This window comes from Acipenser ruthenus, chromosome 51, assembly GCF_902713425.1.
Source record: "Acipenser ruthenus chromosome 51, fAciRut3.2 maternal haplotype, whole genome shotgun sequence".
In the NCBI taxonomy this organism is placed as follows: Eukaryota; Metazoa; Chordata; class Actinopteri; order Acipenseriformes; family Acipenseridae; genus Acipenser; species Acipenser ruthenus.
Window position 1 is genome coordinate 7,352,487 of NC_081239.1, and position 26,321 is coordinate 7,378,807.

Below are 26,321 nucleotides of genomic sequence, written 5' to 3' on the forward strand. Positions count from 1 at the left end.
ATGATCCTCCAGTGCAATGACATGGGCAGCTCTAGCCTGGGTCACTCTGAGCTTCTGTCTGGGTAAACGAGACGAGTTGTCCTAGTGCAGCTCAGCAAGCTGGTCTCTTCCAGTCCAGGTCTGCGTTCCAACCATGGCTGCGTTTCTATCTGGAGGAAAAGCCCTCCAGGACTGGAGCCTGTTGCAATACAAGTGAAGCTGCAGCATATACTAGGACTGTGGTGCCCCCTATGGTCTTTAAATAGGTCTGCATTATCACACAGAAATATATGTGCAGTCTGCAGGGTGCAATGCAACATGGGGTTAAGTCATTAAGGCTATGAGTAGGGTGGTTTGCTACAGCTTATGATTTCAATGGAAATGTCTTATTTTTTCTGATGATATTTAATTTACATTGCTGTAAAAACAAAAAAATAACAGGGTCACTGACTCAGTTTTATTTCTCATTATAGTGTATGGGGAGCAGGGGAGGGGACCCAAATCCATGCATTCATGAAACATGTTCATCTCATGCAAACACATAGAAATCACTCGAGCTGTACCAAAGAAAATATGTGATTCATGTCATTGTATTGTATGAAGGGATGTGCATGACAATGATACTCTACTACTCTGTATTTCTGAATGTATTTTTGCTGATTTATTTCAATAAAGTTTCAATCTCAATCTATGGCATCTTTTTTATTTTTATTACTATTTTCACAGAGACTGCAGTCCTCTAACAAGGCTGCTCTATCGCGATGAATCCCTTTCTATACAGTGTGGTTCAGGAGACTGGGTGCTGGTTGAATGGATCTATATTAGCTGTTTGTTGTCTACACTCCTAAATGAATTTGCTGTTCATGACCTTTATTCAAAGCGCCTCCTGTCATGAACCAGACTATGTCACTTTAAGGTCACATATCTGGTACTGTTATGCATTTTTGTGTTCATTTTGAGTTTTTCTCTACTCTGTAAATATGACCTCACTTAGTCTACTGAGGCTGCCAGGGTCTAAAAATGGGTCCTCATTCCCATCATGACCACTAGGGAGCGCTGTCCTGCATTTCACCTAAAGTTGCCACAGGTGTACTCTCCTTAAAGGACCACAAGAAGGCCCTGTGAGTCCAGGTGCGTGGAAGGGAATAGTGTTTGCTGTCAGTGTCAACACAGTAACCACAATAGCAACTAGTCTGCGGTTTGAATGACGAGTTGATAAAATCAACTGGATGCAGTCTGATTACATTCAGCAACTTTATTTCAGCAAATCATAACAACACAGGCACGACGCTCTGTTCTCTAAAGCCAGGAAGGAGGCTTTGACTTGTGAACACACACAGAGACCAAACACACGAACATGCACTCAAATCCAAAAAAAAGAGTTAGGTGTGCTTTTATTCTTTACATGTTTTACAAACAGTTCACAAAACACTTTTCTGTACGAGGTGCCTGAACTATAAACACCGATAAACACCCACGAAGTGTCCACGCTTGGGATGAAGCTCGAGTGAAGACGACCCGACCGCAGGTGGAATTCTGAGCAAACCGCATCACTCATAGAATAAGGAGGAACGTGCCTGCATTCATTCACAACAAAAACCAGTGCTGCATAAAATCACACTGTAACTGGAGTTTAACATTACAAATAATAGAATAAATTTCAAAAAGATCTAACTAGTGAAGAATGAGCAATATGTTAAATCCTTGCTCTCTATTGTAATAGCAATTACTTATATTTATGTTTCATGGTCATGATTATTATTATTATTTTACTGTTAATGAAGATTGCATTATAAATAGGGCTTCTGATCTGCAATACAACCGATAAAAACTGATAAAACACCACCATACCAAAAATAAATAAATAAATAAATCAGTGTATAGCCAATTAACACCAGAAAACACTGGAAATGACTGTTTTAAATCCTGACTTTCGCAAGATTTAAAACTATATCACAATTAGACCCGTTTTTACCATAGGGATTTTGTTGTGGAAGACAGCAAAGGAAAGAAGGTTTAACTTAACAGCGGTAAAGTTAGCTTGACGTTCAATATTCGGCATTTGTTTTGATATTCGCTCTGCACAGCGCATACAGACCCGGCGTGCGGAAAAAAGCTTGTTTACCTTATTTACAGCTGCTATAGAGCTTTCAAAACAACTGGACATTAATTATTTCACAACTATTGTTTTACCTGTGAATTCCAGCGATAATTTGTGAAAACCGATGGCATATCTCAAAATGTTAGGTTACCTACCATAACTCTGGTTCCCTGAAAGAGAAGGCAACCACCAAAGACATTACATATGGGATATGCCCATTGGTTAGGTATCACTGAACTCTCTATACCAGAGCTGCCGATAGGCCCCTTCTTGGGATGATGCACTCGGTCCCGCTCACCGAGAGGATAATATCATCCTGAGGAAGCCATTTCTCTTTTTCCATCGAACCCGTGAAGGCGATGCAACCTCGCGGTTGGTGGTCGTCTTCTCTTTCAGGGAACCAGGGTTACAGTAAGTAACCTAACGTTCCCTTTCAATTTGAAGACGACCACCAATTCATTACGTATGGGATAATGTATAACAGAGCCGTCGCGAGGGAGAAGGAACGGCAGCATATGAGGGATGCACAAGCACTGTCTAACCCAGAGGATAGCGGTGTGAACTTACACCCTCAAGGACCCTTGTGCCTAATGAAGGCAGGGCAGGGTCTACCACATTAAGACAGTAGAACCTGGAGAAGGTATGCGGCGTAGCCCAGCTAGCCACAGTACAAATATCAGACATCGAGGCCCCTCTGAAGATGGCCCAAGATGTAGCCAACCCTCTAGTGGAGTGTGCGGCTACCCTACCAGGTGGGGGCAAGCTAGCACTATTATACGCAGTCGAGACTGTATCCACAATTCAATATGACAGACGTTGCTTAGAGAAGGGCTGTCCTGGGGTCCGTGACAGACTAAGAGCTGGTCAGACTGACCCAGAGCTCTTGTCCTATGCACGTAGCATCTCAATGCCCACTCTGGGCAGAGGAAATTCAATCTTTCATCTTCTGTTGAAACAAACAGGGGTGGATGGAAGGACTCCAGTTCCACAGATGGATTAATGTGGAAGGCTGTGATCACCTTGGGGAGGAAAGCAGGGTTGGTGTGCAGAGACACTCTGATGCCATCCTCCCAAATACACATGCAGGAGCTGTGCACAGACAGTGCCTGCAGCTGACTGACCCGCTTAGCGGAGGTGATAGCCAAGAGGAAGTCTGTCTTCATAGACAGGTATTTCAGCTCTATGGAGTGTATTGCATCAAACTGGGCCTTCGTGAGAGCCTCCAGTACAATATTAAGGCTCCAAGAAATGTGCACCCGGAGACACCAAATCTATGGGGGCATGGCAAGCAGAGATAGTCGCTAAATACACCTTCAAAGTGGATGGTGACCTACCAGCATGGCATAGGGAAAGATATTGGGTCATGGCTTCTAGCCAGACACCAAGCTTGGAAATAGCTCCGCTTATAGGTGTACAGAGACCTAGTGGAGTCTGCCCTAGTGCACTGCAACGTACCCACAACCGCATCTGATAGCCCTAGGGTTAACCAGCGGCCCCTTTTAGGGGTCAGACCCATAGCCGGAACCTGCCCGGTTCAGGGTGCCAAAGAGAGCCTTTCGCCTGACTGAGGAGATCCAAGCGAAGTGGATTCTCCCAGGGCTGGCCGTGCAACAGCTGGCACAGGGTTGAAAACCAGACTCTCCTGGGCCACTTGGGGGCCACTAGGAGAACCGACGCTTTCTCTAACCAGTGGTATAGGTAGGAAAGTGTACAAAAACGCTTTGGGTTAGGGTTTGAAGAGAGAAGGAGAGGTTAGGGCTTGGATTAGAAGAGAGAAGGAGAGGTTAGGGTTAGGGTTTGAAGAGAGGAGAGGTTAGGGTTAGAAGAGAGAAGGAGAGGTTAGGGTTAGGGTTTGAAGAGAGAAGGAGAGGTTAGGGTTAGAAGAGAGAAGGAGAGGTTAGGGTTAGAAGAGAGAAGGAGAGGTTAGGGTTAGAAGAGAGAAGGAGAGGTTAGGGTTAGAAGAGAGAAGGAGAGGTTAGGGTTAGAAGAGAGAAGGAGAGGTTAGGGTTTGAAGAGAGAAGGAGAGGTTAGGGTTAGAAGAGAGAAGGAGAGGTTAGGGTTAGAAGAGAGAAGGAGAGGTTAGGGTTAGGGTTTGAAGAGAAAAGGAGAGGTTAGGGTTAGGGTTTGAAGAGAGAAGGAGAGGTTAGGGTTAGGGTTTGAAGAGAGAAGGAGAGGTTACACATGTGGTCTCTGTTCTCAAAAGAAGCTCGAGATAGCAATGCCTAGTAACCAACTCCCTGAAAAGAAATGAATGAGAGCTAGAGGAGGATATGAAACAACTGCACCATATCTCAGGGAAATAGACGTTAATCACAGAAACTATCAACAGTGGCCTGAGGAGATAGGATGGAGGGTCGTAAAATAGGCTGTAAAATAAGCTGTGAATAAGTTGTAAAGTAAGCTGAAGAAGAAGTTTAGATCACAAGGTCACGTAGTGAGAGGGTGTGTAAGAAGTGAGTGAGGAATAGGTTAGTGAGCAGCCGTAGAAGAGGAGCAGCGATAGAAGACCATCTGTTCCAGTGCCTATGAGTGTCTCTGTGTGTCTTGTGTGCTTCTGTGTGTCTTTGTGTGCCTCTGCCCTCAGAGACTAATGGAACTGTATTTTGTTCTCTCTGTACTAGATTGCTGAAGCATTTAAAGTCGATGTAACTGCATAAAATAAACTGCTTGTGTTTCCTTTCTGTATACTGGAGTCCCGTAACACACTGTGTTGGGATTAAATATCATTTTAATCCCTTTTTCAAAAATGTCCAAGTGGGACGGGGACACCCCTCTCCCACTCTCCCTCTCCTTGTATGTATGCCACATACTTTAAACCTAATTGAAAATCCTGGGGTACTGAAGCTAGTAATACCCAGACACTGTGTTATAGCACTGACACTGTGTGTGTGTATGTCAGAGTGTGTGTGTTTGTGTTGTCTGTCTGTATGGACAGAGGATGGGAAAGAATAGGAACCCCTGCTATAGCACTGTCAATAGGGTGTAGAGCCACACTGGGACTGACTCACCTGCCATAGCACTGTCAATAGGGTGTAGAGCCACACTGGGACTGATTCATCTGCCATAGCACTGTCAACAGGATGCAGGCTCACCTGCATTTCAGCAGCCGAAAGTACACGTCAAGTTTATTATGTATTGAAGTTAGCAATAAAGAGTGTGCGTCTGTGTGTGTACCCAATTCTGAAGTGTGAAGTGGGAGGCTTCATGGTAAAGATAAATGCTATTGTCTTGCAAGTGTTAGTCTTTATTTGCTATACTGTTAAAGCTTTAGTTTAGGTTGCTATCGTGTTAACAGATCTGTTTCATTATTATTAATGGGATGTGTTAATAATGGGGTCTTATCTTTTACAGTAAACGTGTCTGTCACAGTGAAATGGTACCAGAAGGTGACTTTCAAAGATAAGTAAAAACAACAAAAGAAATCACCAGGCCTACATATTACCAGTAACACAACCTCAAAGCCCTGCACAGCGGTGATTCTAGCACATCGAGGGGCACCACTTCATTACTCCTTTTATTGAGTCTACAGTGTTTTACACATACAATAAAATGCAACACAAAAACAAATGTGTAGATTAAAAAGAATGAATCTGCACTGGTATAACCTGAAGCAAAACTCTATGAAATGATGTGAAAAACACACAATGTGAACCTTCCTGCAATTGAGTGAACCCCCTACTGCAGTATAAACCTGGACACATATAGTACTGCTATTAAATGAATAGCAATGAAGAACAAAGTGCAATACATTCATACACAAATATATATTGTGACAGAGTAGGGGGAGGAAGAGGAGCAAATTTAGTCCTGGAGGAACCAGCAGGACTACATTACTACCCTACCCTACTACCCTAATTCTCTCTCTGACTGTAGTAAGACACGCGGTTTAAACTTCACTCAGCCAGAAAGCGGTTCTCTACCCACACTAGCTTCAAAAACGAAACTGCAAACTAAAAACTGATTCACTTTCTTTCTGTTAATGGACAGATAAAACTACCTCATAACTGAATGTTTATTCAATCTGTGTGTGTCTGCTTGTCAGGGATCGGGGAATGGCATAAGAATGAAATCTGTATTTATACATTTGTTGTTTTTTTGAGTGTGATATATCATTTTGGGTAGCGGGGTGCACACTGCTGGTAAAGTGAACTTGTATATTTTCAGTATTCTTTGCTAATGAAAATGCTTCTACATACAGGAGTTGTGATTTTGAAGATTAACAATCAGTGATAGACATGTTGCTCACCATTGGATTGAAGGCGCTCAGGTGATGCATGTCTGCTTGTTCTCTGTGGCAGGCTGTTGTCTGTATGGGAAGGGGAACGCACTCCTGAGGCTCATGCTGGATATGCGCTGTTCTTTCAGGACTCGGCTTACCTTTTCCATAGAGGGAATGTTGAATTTGCTGAATCCTATTTTAATAATGGTAAATTTTAGGGTAAGATTGAGTGTATATTGAAATGAATGTGAAATAAAGCATTCTTATTGAGTAAATAATAATGGATTTATGTATTTAATTATTATGGGTATTTGCCCAGTAATGGTTTTGCTGGGGAGGGACCTACCTGAGAAGTTATTAAAGAGGTGAGTATGAGGAGCTCTGGGTGGGCTGGAGGTTGGTACCTGACCTCTGTGGTTGTGCCTCCTCCCTGTTTAACATCAGCCACTCAGCACACCCTCACAACGTCGCCATGGAAATAGGCATCTCATAATTGTGTGCAAGCAACAAAACCATGAGCTTTATTTTTCAAACTTTGTGTTACACAGGTGCACCTCGTTAGCGTGGAAATGCCCAATTATATTTTCTGTATCTCTTAATTTTACTCTTAAAGGTAACCGTATTCAAATTTTTTTGTAATTGCTTATTTGAAATTGTTCTTCTCTATTTATTGTACTGACTACTTGCTCTTAATGGAATTTACTCTTATAACCAGATCTTTGTAAATTTAACTGCTCTTAGTCGAAATCACTCCAAAACATAATTATTTACTGTGTTTTTTATTTTCTCTCATTTGAACTTGCTCTTACTACTGATTTTATTGTACTTTATAACTGCTATTATCTTGAATGTGATACTTTGTAACAACTTTAAGTCGAACTGGATAAGGGTGCCTGCTAAGAAATAAATAATAAAATATTCTCTGGCAGTCTCTCACAACTTCTCTTCCTCGCTCACCTCAGCAGTGTCTTCAAGGTTACTGGCTGAAAGCATGTCAGTCAATAGGGGAGGCAGCAGCTGATTGGTTACCAACAAGAAAAAGGCCAGTGGAGGGGCGGGGACAGTTTCACCCTCCAGGTGGCGAGGAAGTGCAACGCTGTGTGAAAGCGTGTGTTTGACAAACAGAGATATTCCTTTAACCCAGTGCAGCGCAAGATGTGTTCAAATGAAAAGGTGTGTTTGCTGTAATGTGTGTTTCGACCTGGAAAGCGAATGTAAGTGCAGGAGAGTTACTGCCCCCTGGAGGACAAAGGCCAGCTCTGCTCACTCTGGGCTGGGGCGCGACTCACTATAAATACCTTCTGTCAAAACAACGGAAACAAACGCTTTCAGTTTATGGCGTCTGCAGCAAAAACAAAATAAAATAAAAAGACACGAGGGTCATCAAGAGCAATATTTGTATAAAGTGATTAAAACAGACATACATGCTTATTCCTCAGTGCGCTGTGCGTTCCCATTGAGTTTATATTCAATACGAATCTAATTGTGTCTAACACAGTAATTTCGTAGCTGCTCAGTTCTGGTGGGATTTAGTCCAGACACTAGGCAGAGCAGTGAGAGGATGCAAGCATCCGAATCCACCAGGTTAAACACATCAACAACGTCAAGAAACAGAGCCGTCCCGACACAGGGAGTGAAAATAGAAACAAAAAGAAAGAAATGCCAAACCGTAAATGTATTGAATCATCATTATTATTATTATTATTATTATTATTATTAAACTCAATGTAAAAGTAGCAATACGTATATAACACAATATGGCTACTTAAACTAAATAGCCGCAAATGATACACCCAGGAGTGAACTGAAATGAGCTATCTGCTTAAGAAAATGAAATAAATAAAAGAGCTGCCAGTGACAGGATGGATATGCTGTTTAAATAGCCATTAAAACAGCCTGTATTTAAATGGTTTAATTAGTTTTGTCAATTATTTAACAATGTGTCCCGGTTTTCAGATTTGAAAATCTGGTCACCCTATTTATTAGATATTAGGTTCAGATGAGATTAACTACAACACCACTCGAGTTAGCATGACAGCAATCCCTGAGATTAACTACAACACCACTCGAGTCAGCATGACAGCAATCCCTGAGATTAACTACAACACCACTCGAGTCAATCAGCATGACAGCAATCCCTGAGATTAACTACAACACCACTCGAGTCAGCATGACAGCAATCCCTGAGATTAACTACAACACCACTCGAGTCAGTCAGCATGACAGCAATCCCTGAGATTAACTACAACACCACTCGAGTCAGTCAGCATGACAGCAATCCCTGAGATTAACTACAACACCACTCGAGTCAGCATGACAGCAATCCCTGAGATTAACTACAACACCACTCGAGTCAGCATGACAGCAATCCCTGAGATTAACTACAACACCACCCGAGTCAACATGACAGCAATCCCTGAGATTAACTACAACACCACTCGAGTCAGCATGACAGCAATCCCTGAGATTAACTACAAAACCACTCGAGTCAATCAGCATGACAGCAATCCCTGAGATTAACTACAACACCACTCGAGTCAATCAGCATGACAGCAATCCCTGAGATTAACTACAACACCACTCGAGTCAGCATGACAGCAATCCCTGAGATTAACTACAACACCACTCGAGTCAATCAGCATGACAGCAATCCCTGAGATTAACTACAACACCACTCGAGTCAGCATGACAGCAATCCCTGAGATTAACTACAACACCACTCGAGTCAGCATGACAGCAATCCCTGAGATTAACTACAACACCACTCGAGTCAGTCAGCATGACAGCAATCCCTGAGATTAACTACAACACCACTCGAGTCAGCATGACAGCAATCCCTGAGATTAACTACAACACCACTCGAGTCAATCAGCATGACAGCAATCCCTGAGATTAACTACAACACCACTCGAGTCAGCATGACAGCAATCCCTGAGATTAACTACAACACCACTCGAGTCAGCATGACAGCAATCCCTGAGATTAACTACAACACCACTCGAGTCAGCATGACAGCAATCCCTGAGATTAACTACAAAACCACTCGAGTCAGCATGACAGCAATCCCTGAGATTAACTACAACACCACTCGAGTCAATCAGCATGACAGCAATCCCTGAGATTAACTACAACACCACTCGAGTCAGCATGACAGCAATCCCTGAGATTAACTACAATACCACTCGAGTCAATCAGCATGACAGCAATCCCTGAGATTAACTACAACACCACTCGAGTCAGCATGACAGCAATCCCTGAGATTAACTACAACACCACTCGAGTCAGTCAGCATGACAGCAATCCCTGAGATTAACTACAACACCACTCGAGTCAGCATGACAGCAATCCCTGAGATTAACTACAACACCACTCGAGTCAGTCAGCATGACAGCAATCCCTGAGATTAACTACAACACCACTCGAGTCAATCAGCATGACAGCAATCCCTGAGATTAACTACAACACCACTCGAGTCAGTCAGCATGACAGCAATCCCTGAGATTAACTACAACACCACTCGAGTCAGCATGACAGCAATCCCTGAGATTAACTACAAAACCACTCGAGTCAATCAGCATGACAGCAATCCCTGAGATTAACTACACCACCACTCGAGTCAGCATGACAGCAATCCCTGAGATTAACTACAAAACCACTCGAGTCAATCAGCATGACAGCAATCCCTGAGATTAACTACAACACCACTCGAGTCAATCAGCATGACAGCAATCCCTGAGATTAACTACAACACCACTCGAGTCAGCATGACAGCAATCCCTGAGATTAACTACAACACCACTCGAGTCAGCATGACAGCAATCCCTGAGATTAACTACAACACCACTCGAGTCAATCAGCATGACAGCAATCCCTGAGATTAACTACAACACCACTCGAGTCAGTCAGCAAGACAGCAATCCCTGAGATTAACTACAACACCACTCGAGTCAATCAGCATGACAGCAATCCCTGAGATTAACTACAACACCACTCGAGTCAGCATGACAGCAATCCCTGAGATTAACTACAACACCACTCGAGTCAATCAGCATGACAGCAATCCCTGAGATTAACTACAACACCACTCGAGTCAGCATGACAGCAATCCCTGAGATTAACTACAACACCTCTCGAGTCAATCAGCATGACAGCAATCCCTGAGATTAACTACAACACCACTCGAGTCAGTCAGCATGACAGCAATCCCTGAGATTAACTACAACACCACTCGAGTCAGCATGACAGCAATCCCTGAGATTAACTACAACACCACTCGAGTCAATCAGCATGACAGCAATCCCTGAGATTAACTACAACACCACTCGAGTCAGCATGACAGCAATCCCTGAGATTAACTACAACACCACTCGAGTCAGCATGACAGCAATCCCTGAGATTAACTACAACACCACTCGAGTCAATCAGCATGACAGCAATCCCTGAGATTAACTACAACACCACTCGAGTCAGTCAGCATGACAGCAATCCCTGAGATTAACTACAACACCACTCGAGTCAGCATGACAGCAATCCCTGAGATTAACTACAACACCACTCGAGTCAATCAGCATGACAGCAATCCCTGAGATTAACTACAACACCACTCGAGTCAGCATGACAGCAATCCCTGAGATTAACTACAACACCACTCGAGTCAGCATGACAGCAATCCCTGAGATTAACTACAACACCACTCGAGTCAGTCAGCAGTATGACAGCAATCCCTGAGATTAACCACAACACCACTCGAGTCAGCATGACAGCAATCCCTGAGATTAACTACAACACCACTCGAGTCAGTCAGCATGACAGCAATCCCTGAGATTAACTACAACACCACTCGAGTCAGCATGACAGCAATCCCTGAGATTAACTACAAAACCACTCGAGTCAATCAGCATGACAGCAATCCCTGAGATTAACTACAACACCACTCGAGTCAATCAGCATGACAGCAATCCCTGAGATTAACTACAACACCACTCGAGTCAGTCAGCAGTATGACAGCAATCCCTGAGATTAACCACAACACCACTCGAGTCAGCATGACAGCAATCCCTGAGATTAACTACAACACCACTCGAGTCAGTCAGCATGACAGCAATCCCTGAGATTAACTACAACACCACTCGAGTCAGCATGACAGCAATCCCTGAGATTAACTACAAAACCACTCGAGTCAATCAGCATGACAGCAATCCCTGAGATTAACTACAACACCACTCGAGTCAATCAGCATGACAGCAATCCCTGAGATTAACTACAACACCACTCGAGTCAGCATGACAGCAATCCCTGAGATTAACTACAACACCACTCGAGTCAATCAGCATGACAGCAATCCCTGAGATTAACTACAACACCACTCGAGTCAGCATGACAGCAATCCCTGAGATTAACTACAACACCACTCGAGTCAGCATGACAGCAATCCCTGAGATTAACTACAACACCACTCGAGTCAGTCAGCATGACAGCAATCCCTGAGATTAACTACAACACCACTCGAGTCAGCATGACAGCAATCCCTGAGATTAACTACAACACCACTCGAGTCAATCAGCATGACAGCAATCCCTGAGATTAACTACAACACCACTCGAGTCAGCATGACAGCAATCCCTGAGATTAACTACAACACCACTCGAGTCAGCATGACAGCAATCCCTGAGATTAACTACAACACCACTCGAGTCAATCAGCATGACAGCAATCCCTGAGATTAACTACAACACCACTCGAGTCAGCATGACAGCAATCCCTGAGATTAACTACAATACCACTCGAGTCAATCAGCATGACAGCAATCCCTGAGATTAACTACAACACCACTCGAGTCAGCATGACAGCAATCCCTGAGATTAACTACAACACCACTCGAGTCAGTCAGCATGACAGCAATCCCTGAGATTAACTACAACACCACTCGAGTCAGCATGACAGCAATCCCTGAGATTAACTACAACACCACTCGAGTCAGTCAGCATGACAGCAATCCCTGAGATTAACTACAACACCACTCGAGTCAATCAGCATGACAGCAATCCCTGAGATTAACTACAACACCACTCGAGTCAGTCAGCATGACAGCAATCCCTGAGATTAACTACAACACCACTCGAGTCAGCATGACAGCAATCCCTGAGATTAACTACAAAACCACTCGAGTCAATCAGCATGACAGCAATCCCTGAGATTAACTACAACACCACTCGAGTCAGCATGACAGCAATCCCTGAGATTAACTACACCACCACTCGAGTCAGCATGACAGCAATCCCTGAGATTAACTACAAAACCACTCGAGTCAATCAGCATGACAGCAATCCCTGAGATTAACTACAACACCACTCGAGTCAATCAGCATGACAGCAATCCCTGAGATTAACTACAACACCACTCGAGTCAGCATGACAGCAATCCCTGAGATTAACTACAACACCACTCGAGTCAGCATGACAGCAATCCCTGAGATTAACTACAACACCACTCGAGTCAATCAGCATGACAGCAATCCCTGAGATTAACTACAACACCACTCGAGTCAGTCAGCAAGACAGCAATCCCTGAGATTAACTACAACACCACTCGAGTCAATCAGCATGACAGCAATCCCTGAGATTAACTACAACACCACTCGAGTCAGCATGACAGCAATCCCTGAGATTAACTACAACACCACTCGAGTCAATCAGCATGACAGCAATCCCTGAGATTAACTACAACACCACTCGAGTCAGCATGACAGCAATCCCTGAGATTAACTACAACACCTCTCGAGTCAATCAGCATGACAGCAATCCCTGAGATTAACTACAACACCACTCGAGTCAGTCAGCATGACAGCAATCCCTGAGATTAACTACAACACCACTCGAGTCAGCATGACAGCAATCCCTGAGATTAACTACAACACCACTCGAGTCAATCAGCATGACAGCAATCCCTGAGATTAACTACAACACCACTCGAGTCAGCATGACAGCAATCCCTGAGATTAACTACAACACCACTCGAGTCAGCATGACAGCAATCCCTGAGATTAACTACAACACCACTCGAGTCAATCAGCATGACAGCAATCCCTGAGATTAACTACAACACCACTCGAGTCAGTCAGCATGACAGCAATCCCTGAGATTAACTACAACACCACTCGAGTCAGCATGACAGCAATCCCTGAGATTAACTACAACACCACTCGAGTCAATCAGCATGACAGCAATCCCTGAGATTAACTACAACACCACTCGAGTCAGCATGACAGCAATCCCTGAGATTAACTACAACACCACTCGAGTCAGCATGACAGCAATCCCTGAGATTAACTACAACACCACTCGAGTCAATCAGCATGACAGCAATCCCTGAGATTAACTACAACACCACTCGAGTCAGCATGACAGCAATCCCTGAGATTAACTACAACACCACTCGAGTCAGTCAGCAGTATGACAGCAATCCCTGAGATTAACCACAACACCACTCGAGTCAGCATGACAGCAATCCCTGAGATTAACTACAACACCACTCGAGTCAGTCAGCATGACAGCAATCCCTGAGATTAACTACAACACCACTCGAGTTAGCATGACATCAATCACTGAGATTAACTACAACACCACTCGAGTTAGCATGACATCAATCACTGAGATTAACTACAACACCACTCGAGTCAGCATGACAGCAATCCCTGAGATTAACTACAACACCACTCGAGTCAGCATGACAGCAATCCCTGAGATTAACTACAACACCACTCGAGTCAGCATGACAGCAATCCCTGAGATTAACTACAACACCACTCGAGTCAGTCAGCAGTATGACAGCAATCCCTGAGATTAACCACAACACCACTCGAGTCAGCATGACAGCAATCCCTGAGATTAACTACAACACCACTCGAGTCAGCATGACAGCAATCCCTGAGATTAACTACAACACCACTCGAGTCAATCAGCATGACAGCAATCCCTGAGATTAACTACAACACCACTCGAGTCAGCATGACAGCAATCCCTGAGATTAACTACAACACCACTCGAGTCAGCATAACAGCAATCCCTGAGATTAACTACAACACCACTCGAGTCAGCATGACAGCAATCCCTGAGATTAACTACAACACCACTCGAGTCAATCAGCATGACAGCAATCCCTGAGATTAACTACAACACCACTCGAGTCAATCAGCATGACAGCAATCCCTGAGATTAACTACAACACCACTCGAGTCAATCAGCATTACAGCAATCCCTGAGATTAACTACAACACCACTCGAGTTAGCATGACAGCAATCCCTGAGATTAACTACAACACCACTCGAGTCAGCATGACAGCAATCCCTGAGATTAACTACAACACCACTCGAGTCAGCATGACAGCAATCCCTGAGATTAACTACAACACCACTCGAGTCAGCATAACAGCAATCCCTGAGATTAACTACAACACCACTCGAGTCAGTCAGCATGACAGCAATCCCTGAGATTAACTACAACACCACTCGAGTCAGTCAGCAGTATGACAGCAATCCCTGAGATTAACTACAACACCACTCGAGTCAGCATGACAGCAATCCCTGAGATTAACTACAAAACCACTCGAGTCAGCATGACAGCAATCGCTGGGATCAACTACAAAACCACAAAAAAAATTATTAAAATAAAGTTTAAAGTCTTCATTTACCAAAAACAACACACTCACAGACCCATTTAATAATAGCATTAATACACTCCAGGGTGTGTGTGTTATCATGAGGTAATATCTTCACTTCCTGGACGGTTGAAGAACTCCACTTCGTCTAGTGCCTCACAACGCGCCCAAGGTGTGGTGATATTACCTCATGATAACACACACACCCTGTCGTGTATTACTGCTTCATTAATGTAGTCATTAGGTTTAGATGTCACATTCCTTTGTTGTCACTGTATTGATTTAGATATTCAGGTTGGATACCTCGGGATCCTTATTGAGAAGCCAGCGGAACTCCAGCGTTTCTCCGACCCAGTGAAGGAAGCGTTTGTCCCGGATAACCCCTCCCGTGATGATCGGCGCTGCCATGACAACCTATGACATCACCCGCACAAGTTACAACACGCCGAGTCATTTTTGTAATACAGTATTAACGCTTTATTGTTTTCACAAAATAACATCAATAAGATTATCAGATCAGCTGCTAGTGTGTACTAAACACAATCTCAAATATCAGTGAATAGATACAGAGACAAGCCGTGGCACCAGCAAGAGGTTCAAATGAAAGCGCACCAGTTAAAGTTTAAATAAATACACAAATAAATAAATTACGACATGAAACAAAAATACATGTGGGTATATTTTAATCAAAAGTCCACACATCTATAATTCGGAGTATTTATCCAAATAATCTCACAGCGAATTCTTTCCAAATGAATCATTTCTGCTTCCCCGAGTGCTAAAAAACGTGGCGTTATAGTTTCTTAACACATTGTAGGGTTTCACGCAGTAGACAGAAGAGAAGGAGACAACAGGCTGCTTTCAGGGTCAAAGCTGCATTTAAACTGCCATCTCTCAACAGCACCCTGCATATCACTGCTCTACACGCTTCGCTGCTTAACCTGGAACAACAACAAAACACAGCGTGCAACGCCCCCTTTTATAACTCAACCACGCCCCTTTATGCTAATCAGGTGCCCGAGCGAACAGCTATCCCATTGGTCCCCAGCCGCACACCAGGACCAATGAGCACACACAACTAACAGCCAATGACAGGGAGCAGGGCGCACCCTGCGTGCAGGACAGCTCGCACAGCCACAGAGACAGAGCGAACCCGCAGCTACAGGGAATACAGACGAGGGGAGGAACACAATACAGCGGTAATAACAGCACCCAGACAGGGGAGACAAGAGCGAATACACAACACGAAACACAAACACACGGACCGCTACAACACTACTGGATTTTACAAATCACCTATGCGAGTCTGCACCTCAAACACTTCGAAATATCATTTTACATTAATACGGCAGTTAGTATATAAATCCATTTCTAAAACGGGTCGCATTTTGTAATTTAAATACGTATGAGCTACCAAAACGTATTTTTGTTTCATATCGTTATTAATGTATTTATTTATTTATTTGGTTAAATTGTAATCCAGCCTTACATTTTAACTTCTTGAAGTTACCACAGCGTGTCTATGTATGAATTACTGACGAGTAATATTTGTGATTTGATTACACTAGCAGATGAACTGATAATGTATGGATGTTACTTTGTGAAAACAATAACATATTTAAAAAATAAATACTACAACATTTAATAAATAAATAAATTATACACCAAACTGCAGCACATTCGTTTAGTCTTAATATTATAACAAATATACTTATTATAAATACGTACCTTCTTTTACTTGTTGGAAAACAGTCTGGAACTGAAGTAAAGTGCTTTTTAATACAGTGCTATTTGAGTATTTAAAATATGGTTGTCTTCAAAATTAAAATGCCAGCAACGGTGTGTTAATTAAACGAAGCGCCTGACGCCGCTCGGAACTTTGGCATTTTTAAATCCTAACGGTCTCTGCTCAGCGGAGTGGAATGTTCAGGAGCCGGTTGCCTAGCAGCGTCTCCGCCTCCTTCTCTGCCCCGCCCCCTCTCTCCCTCTCTCGTTGCTCCAGCTAGGAGTTCACATTCAGCTTCCTTAGATTATATAGCGCCATTCTTTACTAACTTTTACAAATGAGCTTATTGGAGGCTTCGTGTTTTTTGGTTCAGGTGCAGTCCTCTTTTGACGGCCTTCAACAAGAAAGTTGTTATGGAAATCCATGCCTTCAAAAGCACACAGAATATATGCTGATATTCTGGAAGACGAGACTCCCTTTTCAAAGCGTGTAGAAACAACCAATCAGCAGTAAATCGCTCGCAGCCAATAGTGAGTAAGTTTGGTGTAGGCTTGGCGTTTCGCTGCAGATTAATGATTTCCATTACATGAGAGTAGATGTTAAAACTTCATGCTGATTTGAACTCGGCTCTCGCCAAGATAAGAACCAACTAAGACATAGCATTACAGTAAACTAATGTGATCCATATGTGTCTCCATCCATTTGCATTTCCTTCCATATGATGATGTAGATATCCTTCTGCCTGGTGTTGATGGCTGAAGTGTAATGCTGGCTCCAGGGATCAGCTTATTTGCCTCCCCAGCGCATCAGCACACACAACGGCTGCGATGCTGGCTCCAGGGATCAACCACAGTGCGGTCTCCCCAGTGCATCAGCATGACAACTGTCTGGATTGAGCTAAGTAGGGTACATCTCTGGGATCTTCAAGTGGGCACCTCAAGAGGGCTCGACGGTGATTTTGGCGTCCCAGCATCACCCCCCTCCGTCCCCCACTCAACTCAGCCCAGCTTACTTACCTGTACATTAGCGTTTCTTTCTATTGTGCTTGAGATCCCCAACCAGACTCTTTCCATCTCAACCACAGCCAGTTGCTGCTCCTCTCTGCTGCTTCAGATTAGTCCTTCACTGTGCGACGCAACTCTTGGCCACTGAATCCGAAGTCTCTGAGAAACCGGGTTGTAGAGTGTGCCACAAATCCTCAACCACCTACTTCCACTGGGTAAACCCGGACTCTCCATCCTCGCTGTTCTGCTTCAGTGGCTAGTTGAACATACCGCAGTTTCTTCCTCTCATACGCCTCATCCACAGCATCCTCCCATGGCACTGTTAACTCTACCAGGTGAACAAGGCATGCTGATCCAGACCACAAGACAATATCTGGTCGAAGGTTAGTGGTGGAAATCTCAGGTGGAAAAATAAGCCATTGATCAACATCTGCCAGCATTTCCCAGTCTCTAGCAGCTTCCAGTTGTCCTGGGCGAGGATTGGTTTTAACACCTTTTCTTGATAGTTTCTCTCCTGGGCGGAGGAATGTTGTCTTTTGTGTGTAATGTTTTGATGGAACAGGTGGCAACTTATTGGTCATGTTACGCTTGTCTTCCAATGCTAAGGCCAAACATCGCAGCACCTGGTCATGACGCCAAGTAAACCATCCTTGGCTAAGAGCCACCTTACATCCTGTCAAAATGTGCCTTAATGTTGCAGGTGATGAACACAAAAGGTATTCCCAAAAAAAAACCTTGTTCATACATAATACTAAATGAAAGCAGTGAAGCAGCACAGTAGATCTGCACGCTGGGTAGAAGGGCATCACTGGTATGCAGAGCAGAGAAAGACAAGCAAAAGCAACAGGACCAGCTTGCATTGTAGATATTTCAAATTACTCATTGTATTGTGTTGATGTCATTTCCTTCTTCACAGGCCTGTTGCTAAGGGTGACAGTTCTAAACATGTCTCTTATTCAATATAATTTTACACAGTTGTAAGAAGTTCGATTTCTTCTAAAAAAAAAAAAAAATCTTCTTCAGATAAAGTCAATCAAAAATAGTTTATTTAGGAATCAAAATGCAAACAGTGGCAGCAGTGTGGAGTAGTGGTTAGGGCTCTGGACTGACTCCTAACTGGAGGGTTGTGGGTTCAATCCCAGGTGGGGGACACTGCTGCCTAGATTTACCTAGATTGTTCCAGTAAAAACCCAACTATAAATGGGTAATTGGATGTAAAAATAATGTGATATCTTGTAACAATTGTAAATCTCCCTGGATAAGGGTGTCTGCTAAAAAATAAATAATAAAAACAGAAACAAATAAATAATAAAAACAGGAACAAATACAGCTAGTTATACGTCACAGATATACAGCTAGCTTACGTCATTTCCTTGACCAAATTTGGTCTTCTTTACCTAGCATGGTGTGAGACAAAGCACATTAAAGTTAACATTTGTGATTCTTCTTCTCTTTACCAATGTCAGCAGAAACCCAGATAACAAGAAGTTCCATTTTAGAACAATGATATGAGTCTTGCTCAATTCTCACAGGCAGCAAAGCGCTGTACTCATGCATCACAAGGTTGAACAACAAGACTGGTGATTGCAAACTACTGATGTGCACCAGCCATGTACAGCTTGATGTTAAGAGTTCATTAACCCTGCGTTGATTCAGAGCTTACACAGGAAAATCACACAATGTTTACAGTTTCAATGATTTCTCACTTCCTTCAACATTTAAATGAGAAGCATAAGTAACGGGTTGTATAATGAAAAGGAACAAAGGCTGATGAAATAATAACAGCTCATGCCATTTAACTGGAACAGTGTGTACCCTGCCCCACACACGGTGCGTGCTTATCAGAAAAAAACTGTGTGTTCCAATTGTATAGTGTGTTATTATGAGTTCCGTGACACTTACCTGAAGTTATAGCATGTCACTTTTAACAAAAGTAAGGGATTTTAAACCAGTTTGAATTGGTTTGATTATGGTTTGTACACAGGCTCAAAACAGCTTATTAAGCAGAAACAAAGTTTTGATCATCCCTCCGAGGTCACAGCTGCACTCTGAGTTATGAAAAGCCAGTCACCCCCACATGGGTGTATTTGGGGTCACATGCCAAGCTAAACAACTACAAGGTCAGGGAAGCAAGAGTTTTAAAATCCTTGCACAGTACTTGAATTTGGTGTTATGTTTGCATCCTATGGTTCCATTATATATAATATATATTTCTTAATTATTTATTTACAGATTACCAGATACTCATTTTTAATTCATCAATAAAAACACCCTGAACTGCAGCGATGACACTAACGCTTTGTTTTAATTAGGGAAGATGTCCAGGAAATACTGTCTAGTGTCTTTAGACCTCCATCCAATTTACATTTTGCCACTAAGGTTTTAGAGAAGGTGGGAGCTGGCCAACGCAATATATTTCTGGGTGATAACCAAATACTTGAAAAGTTTAAATCAGGCTTTAGATCTGGTGACAGTACAGAGACTGCCCTAGTCAAAGCACAGACTCCAGTCACATATTCATTCTGGTTCTGTTAGATCTAAGTGCAGCATCTGATACTATTGATCATGCTAGTTTAACTGATCACCTTGAAAGTTGGATAGGGCTTTCAGGAACTGTTTTAGACTGGCTTAGGTCATATCTTACGGACAGGCAGAATTTTGTTTCAATAGCAGACTCTGTATCACAATTATCCACTATCTCCTGTGGTGACCCCAGGGCTCCATTCTTGGCCCCTTACTATTCTCCTTATACATGCTACCATTGGGCATGATTATCTGTAAACACCATGTACTTCTTCACTGTGATGCTGATGACACACAACTTTACATCTCTGTGAAACCTGGGGATATATCGGTTGTCTCCACCCTAATTGCATGTCTGTCGGAGGTGGAAAGCTAGATGTCCCAACATTTTTTGCAGTTAAATTCAGGTAAATATTAAAAAAACTAATTTAGGTAAATATAATTCAAATATAAATTCCAAAGCCAGAAACCTGGGATTTGTAATTGATTCTGATTTATGATTTGAGGGTCATATTCACAATACCACTAAAGTGTCCTTTTATTATTTATGTAACTTTGCCAAGATTAGGTCTTTTTTAATCATTGCCTGATGCTGAAAAGCTAATTCATGTGTCTGTGCCGTGTGTCTGTACTGTATGTGTGTCAGTGTGTCTGTGCTGTGTGTCTGTACTGTATGTGTGTCAGTGTGTCTGTGCTGTGTGTCTGTACTGTATGTGTGTCAGTGTGTCTGTGCTGTGTATCTGTACTGTATGTGTGTCAGTGTGTCTGTGCTGTGTATCTGTACTGTATGTGTGTCAGTGTGTCTGTGCTGTGTGTCTGTACTGTATGTGTGTCAGTGTGTCTGTGCTGTGTATCTGTACTGTATGTGTGTCAATGTGTCTGTGCTGTGTGTCTGTACTGTATGTGTGTCAGTGTGTCTGTGCTGTGTGTCTGTACTGTATGTGTGTCAGTGTGTCTGTGCTGTGTATCTGTACTGTATGTGTGTCAGTGTGTCTGTGCTGTGTGCCTGTACTGTATGTGTGTCAGTGTGTCTGTGCTGTGTGTCTGTACTGTATGTGTGTCAGTGTGTCTGTGCTGTGTATCTGTACTGTATGTGTGTCAGTGTGTCTGTGCTGTGTGTCTGTGCTGTATGTGTGTCAGTGTGTCTGTGCTGTGTGTCTGTACTGTATGTGTGTCAGTGTGTCTGTGCTGTGTATCTGTACTGTGTGTGTGTCAGTGTGTCTGTGCTGTGTGTCTGTACTGTATGTGTGTCAGTGTGTCTGTGCTGTGTGTCTGTACTGTATGTGTGTCAGTGTGTCTGTGCTGTGTGTCTGTGTGCATAACCAGTGGAACAGGCCCCGCCCCCAGCCCTGCTGAATTCCACAGAATAAGAAGCAGAGACACAGAGAGGGAAGCTGTTTCCTATTTTATTTGTTTCTAGACTACATTAGAGGAATTGCAGTTCCAACAAGAAGCCTCTGCTTTTAAACAGGCGAGCGATTCTCCTCCTCTACTGCACGCCTTCTCCTGAAAAAAAAAACACCACAAGCTTGAAATAGAAGAATAACACTGATACATTATAAAATGCATTTAAGTAGAGGAGATTATATGGAGCGAATGGCGTCTTCTGGCTGGTATTATTATTATTTATTTCTTAGCAGACGCATAAACGTATACATTATAAACTACATTCAAATACAAAGTCACATGAAGTCAGACCCCAGGCAAGTCTGTTACAAGGATCTGCCCGCTTCCTAGAAAATATTTACATTTCTACTGATGGAGTCGCCTGCCTCGCTGAAGCCACGTTGCTGCTGTTTGTCAAAATGTTCACAATGAAGAATGTTACAGTTGCAGGGATGATGTCACTGAAACAGCTGGAGCAACATGTGGGGACTGAGAACTCCATTTAAAAAAAAGAACAAAAACCCGGACACTTTAAAAGACGTACCTTCACCCTGTGCGACTGGAGGAAGAATCAGGAATAAGGGACCTTTTGACGCAGATGAAAAGAAATACAAAGAGCTGTGAGGGCTATGTGGAGAAAAACTGCACTACAAATTCATATGCATATTTTTTATAATTATTTTCGTGTTTTCAAAATGGAAAATCCACCAAACGAAGATAGTCTTAAACAAAACAAAACAAAAAATTCTTAAAACTTTATTTATTTCAAATGTTCTTGCCTTATTTGTTAATTTGCCAGACTCACACACACACACACACACACACACACACACAGACACACACACACACAGAGACACACGCACACACACACAGAGACACACACACACACACACGCACACACAGACACACAGAGACACACACACAGACACAGAGACACACACACATACAGAGAGACACACACACAGACACACACACAGACACACACACACACATACACAGAGACACACACACACAGACACACACACACACACACACACACAGTAATAACAGTCAATAAAAACATCTTGATGCTTATTTTCTAAACACGGCACAGTGGTTACAATTTAAACACTATTAAGTGTTTAAAAACTAAACACTTTGTTTGAATATGTAAAAAATAAAGTTTAAATTATACACCTGTTGAGACAGCACCTGTAAAACCTCACAGCTCTACCTCTCTGGACTACATGACACCCAAACTTGCATGTTCATTAACTCCCACTTATCTGCCTCCTGCCTTGCTGCTCCCTGCTATTGCTCCTAGTTAGATCTGAATATAAATCCTGTATTTGAATTCACCTGCACTGGAACTGGATATCTGCAGTAGTATTTTGTATAGTGGCTGCTCCTCTACTGCACTTCTAGCACTCCTATCTGATCCTGCTCATAACTGGAACTGGATATCTGCAGTAGTATTTTGTATAGCTCTTTAATCAACAGATTTGGGGTCTGTGTGGAATGCAGGTCTCCTGTAGATTTAAACACTTTAAATGACGTACCTCTTCCCTCAGGCAGCACTGCGGGTTCATTGCCAGCTTCTCTTTTGCCTCTAAAATAATCTGCTATATTCAAGGTCGGTAGCTTATTCGGAGCTACGAAAAAAAACGTCTCCACAGCTGAAACAAAGCAAGAAAACGTGTCAGCACTGTTCTGGAGAGTTCGACAACACATTCCTACAGGTCACACTCACACTAGTCACAAAAGTACAAATCAAAGGCCTTTTGGAGAAGAGAAACAGCAATACTAAACTACTATAGTGCTAAAACTATAGGTAAAGATATCATATTAACTGTAGTTTTTATACAGTAAACACTATAATGGAAACCGCATTGAAATAGTACTACCATAGTAAAAGAAATAGGAACATGATGGTACAGTGTTGGATTACATTATAGATACCACGGTTGTGAAACTACTTTTAGAAATCAAATAAAGTCCCGTAGGATTCCCATGGTGGTGCTACAGTAGGCTGTTGCATTATAGTACCATTAATAGCGCATGATGGTACTGGAGCAATCTAGGTAAAGTCCCTGCTTGCTTGCTTGCTTGCTCAAGGGTACAGCAGCAGCAGAGCTACCCTGCAGAAACATCTTGGATCAATGTGCAATTCTTTGAAAGAATATAGAAAGAGATGGTAGGATTGTACTCACAGCTGCAGAGGAAAGCCAGGGCGGAAATTAGCACCAGAGTCTTCATCTTGTCTGCTGGTCTCGGGCTGTTCAAGTCGGTGAAGTCAGAGCAGAGAAGCAACCGTATTTATACAGGAATGGGGCTCTGAAGTGAACTCTGTTTTCATAATTGTTTGCAAGAATTTGCATAAAAGACAAAATATCTGCAACATGGCATCAATGAGACAGGTGACCTCACCAGCATATCTCATCATGTAAATACTGTACACGAAGCGGGCTGATGTTTGTCATAGAATTGCCTGGGGTCTGACTTCATGTGACTTTATATTTGAATGTAGTTTATAATGTATACCAGCGAGAAGATGCCATTCGCTCAATATAATCTCTATGTCAATGCATTTTATAATTTACTCTTATTATTATTATTATTACTCATTTAATTGGCTTACTGGAAAAGAATTCCGTTGAGGGTTTCTGTGATGTCATAAACTACAAGTCTGTTTGCTTGAGTCGCTTAAAACAGTGTTTCTCAACCCTGGTCATGGGGACCCCACTGTCTGTCTGTCTGTGTCTCTGCTGGTTTTTGTACCAACTAAGGAACTGCTTTCAATGACTTAATTGAAGCATTAATTGAAAACAATTTGCATAATCAGAGCTTTTTAATAACTTTTTATTCTGCAAAATTATTTTAAAAATGTCAGCAAATTGTTTAGTCAAATGGAGTGTTTTTCAATGAAGTAATTGAGAACAGCTCCTCAGCTGGAACAAAAACCAGCAGAAACACAGACAGGCAGACAGGGGGGTTCCCACGACCAGGGTCAGGAAAATACTGCTTCTATACGTTATAAAATGCACTTCTCATAAGAGAATTCATTCATTCAGTGTTCAGACTCCTCACTGTTTCACTCTTTTCTCATTTCTTTCAACTGTTTTACTCATACCTGCACTGTAAAAATAGCACTAGGAAACAAATATTTTGTTAAAATAAGCCATACTTGTAAATTGTATAAAATCGAATACATTAGTAGTCTTTTTGATTTTTTCCCTATGGCAAAAATAAATCTGTTAAGGGAAAGGTTTCATCTGGGTTCTTAAATACCTCGATTGGAAGGTAAAGTTTGGAGAACTTTCATTTAGAATTCTGTAAAGAACCAAAAAAGTCCTGTGTAGGGGACAAGCCAAAGAACTATAAAAAGTTCTGAGAGGAACTGATTGTTCTTAGAGTGACATTTGAAGTACATAGTAGTCATACAGTGTAGTAGCCCATTTATTAAACAGCTGCAATGCTTGTCAGTGTCGGGGCATTACAGCACTCTTTTGTTTAACTTTTGTCAACTTTTCAAATACGACCGGTTTCAAATCATCAGTGCTGCTATTTATTCTTAATAATGCCGTGGAACTCACAATGCTGTATTTAAATTAGTAGTATTGCGGCTCTCTTCATCAACATTTATTTTATTTTTTATACTTTGTGAATTGTTGTAATGAGAAAGCAGACTGCGCTTTCTTTGCACTGCGACTAAGCCAGTTTAGTACATCTACCCCTTAGAGCAATTTAGTTTTTGCATCTCTGCCTCAGGTCTGTTCAACTTTGGCAACCAAATGAGTCCTTCAGTGAGTCTGTGCTGCTGTCTGAGCAAATTAAGGGAGGCCACGTGAACCGCTCAGAGAAAAAATATTAATCCATGAGATGTGAGATAGTTTTATTAATTTATTTTAAATGAAATAATAATTAGAATGTGGTGTGTTTCTAAGACAATATTGTGCTGGTGCTTTGTACGTTATCGCCTCTTTTTTTCCTGCAGTGTGAGACAGTTTATCTGATTGTCCAGCTGTAGAAAAGCTAGCTCTTCTACTAGTTCCAAGTAGATTCAGCCATTGAGCTCAAGCGATGAGAATGTGTATTTTTTTAATTGCAGTTCCAGTACCTGAATAACACAACCTAGAAATGGCTGCAAAGCTCCCGGACAAGGCAAAGCCGTATGAAACTGAAAGGCAACTGTAAATCTACTTTTTATTTTTTTAATTGACGCTACTCAAGAATACTTGGTTCATTAAATGCAAACACAAAATGAAGTTTTTAAACGTATTTCGAGACAGATTCCCTGGCGAGAATAAAACGCTGAGATAATTATAAAAAATATATAATGGTAAAAATAAGCTATTTATGTTTGATTTATTATTGTTAATCAAAATAAATATATAGTGTCAATTTAATTTCAGTGAAAGTGGTGCAGGTGCTTTTGCGCTGCTGTTATCCATCGTGAGGACTCACGGAGGTTAGAGGAGGATAAATACAGCTGTATAATTTACTAAAATGTTTCACAAAATAAGTATATGATAGAAGTAAACCAAAGAAAATATACCCTTAGTATGTTACTTATATTTGCTTCAAAATAATTTGTGGGATGGGGTCACCTTTTAAAATACCTTTTAATATAACTCGAAGAGTGTAACAACCAACAAGTTGCTTATGCACTGTATTTATTTGTGTTTTGTGCTAGGACAAAGAAAAAAAACTTCTGAACTGCTAATTGTTCCTCTGCCCCCAACTAATCA

The 26,321-nt window shown here is 42.1% G+C and overlaps 1 protein-coding gene and 1 long non-coding RNA gene across 2 annotated transcripts in view; one reads left to right on the forward strand and one right to left on the reverse strand.

The window, feature by feature from the left end:
• Positions 1-26,321, forward strand: part of LOC117404690 (zinc finger protein 501-like) — a 351,570-nt gene that overhangs the window by 166,876 nt on the left and 158,373 nt on the right. The gene's annotated exons all lie outside the window — the stretch shown is intronic.
• On the reverse strand, positions 21,599-23,912 carry LOC131722770 (uncharacterized). Its single transcript, XR_009320015.1, has 4 exons — positions 23,784-23,912; positions 23,133-23,249; positions 22,139-22,180; positions 21,599-21,714 (listed from the first exon to the last, which is right to left on the reverse strand). It is a non-coding gene; the product is annotated as an uncharacterized LOC131722770 (long non-coding RNA).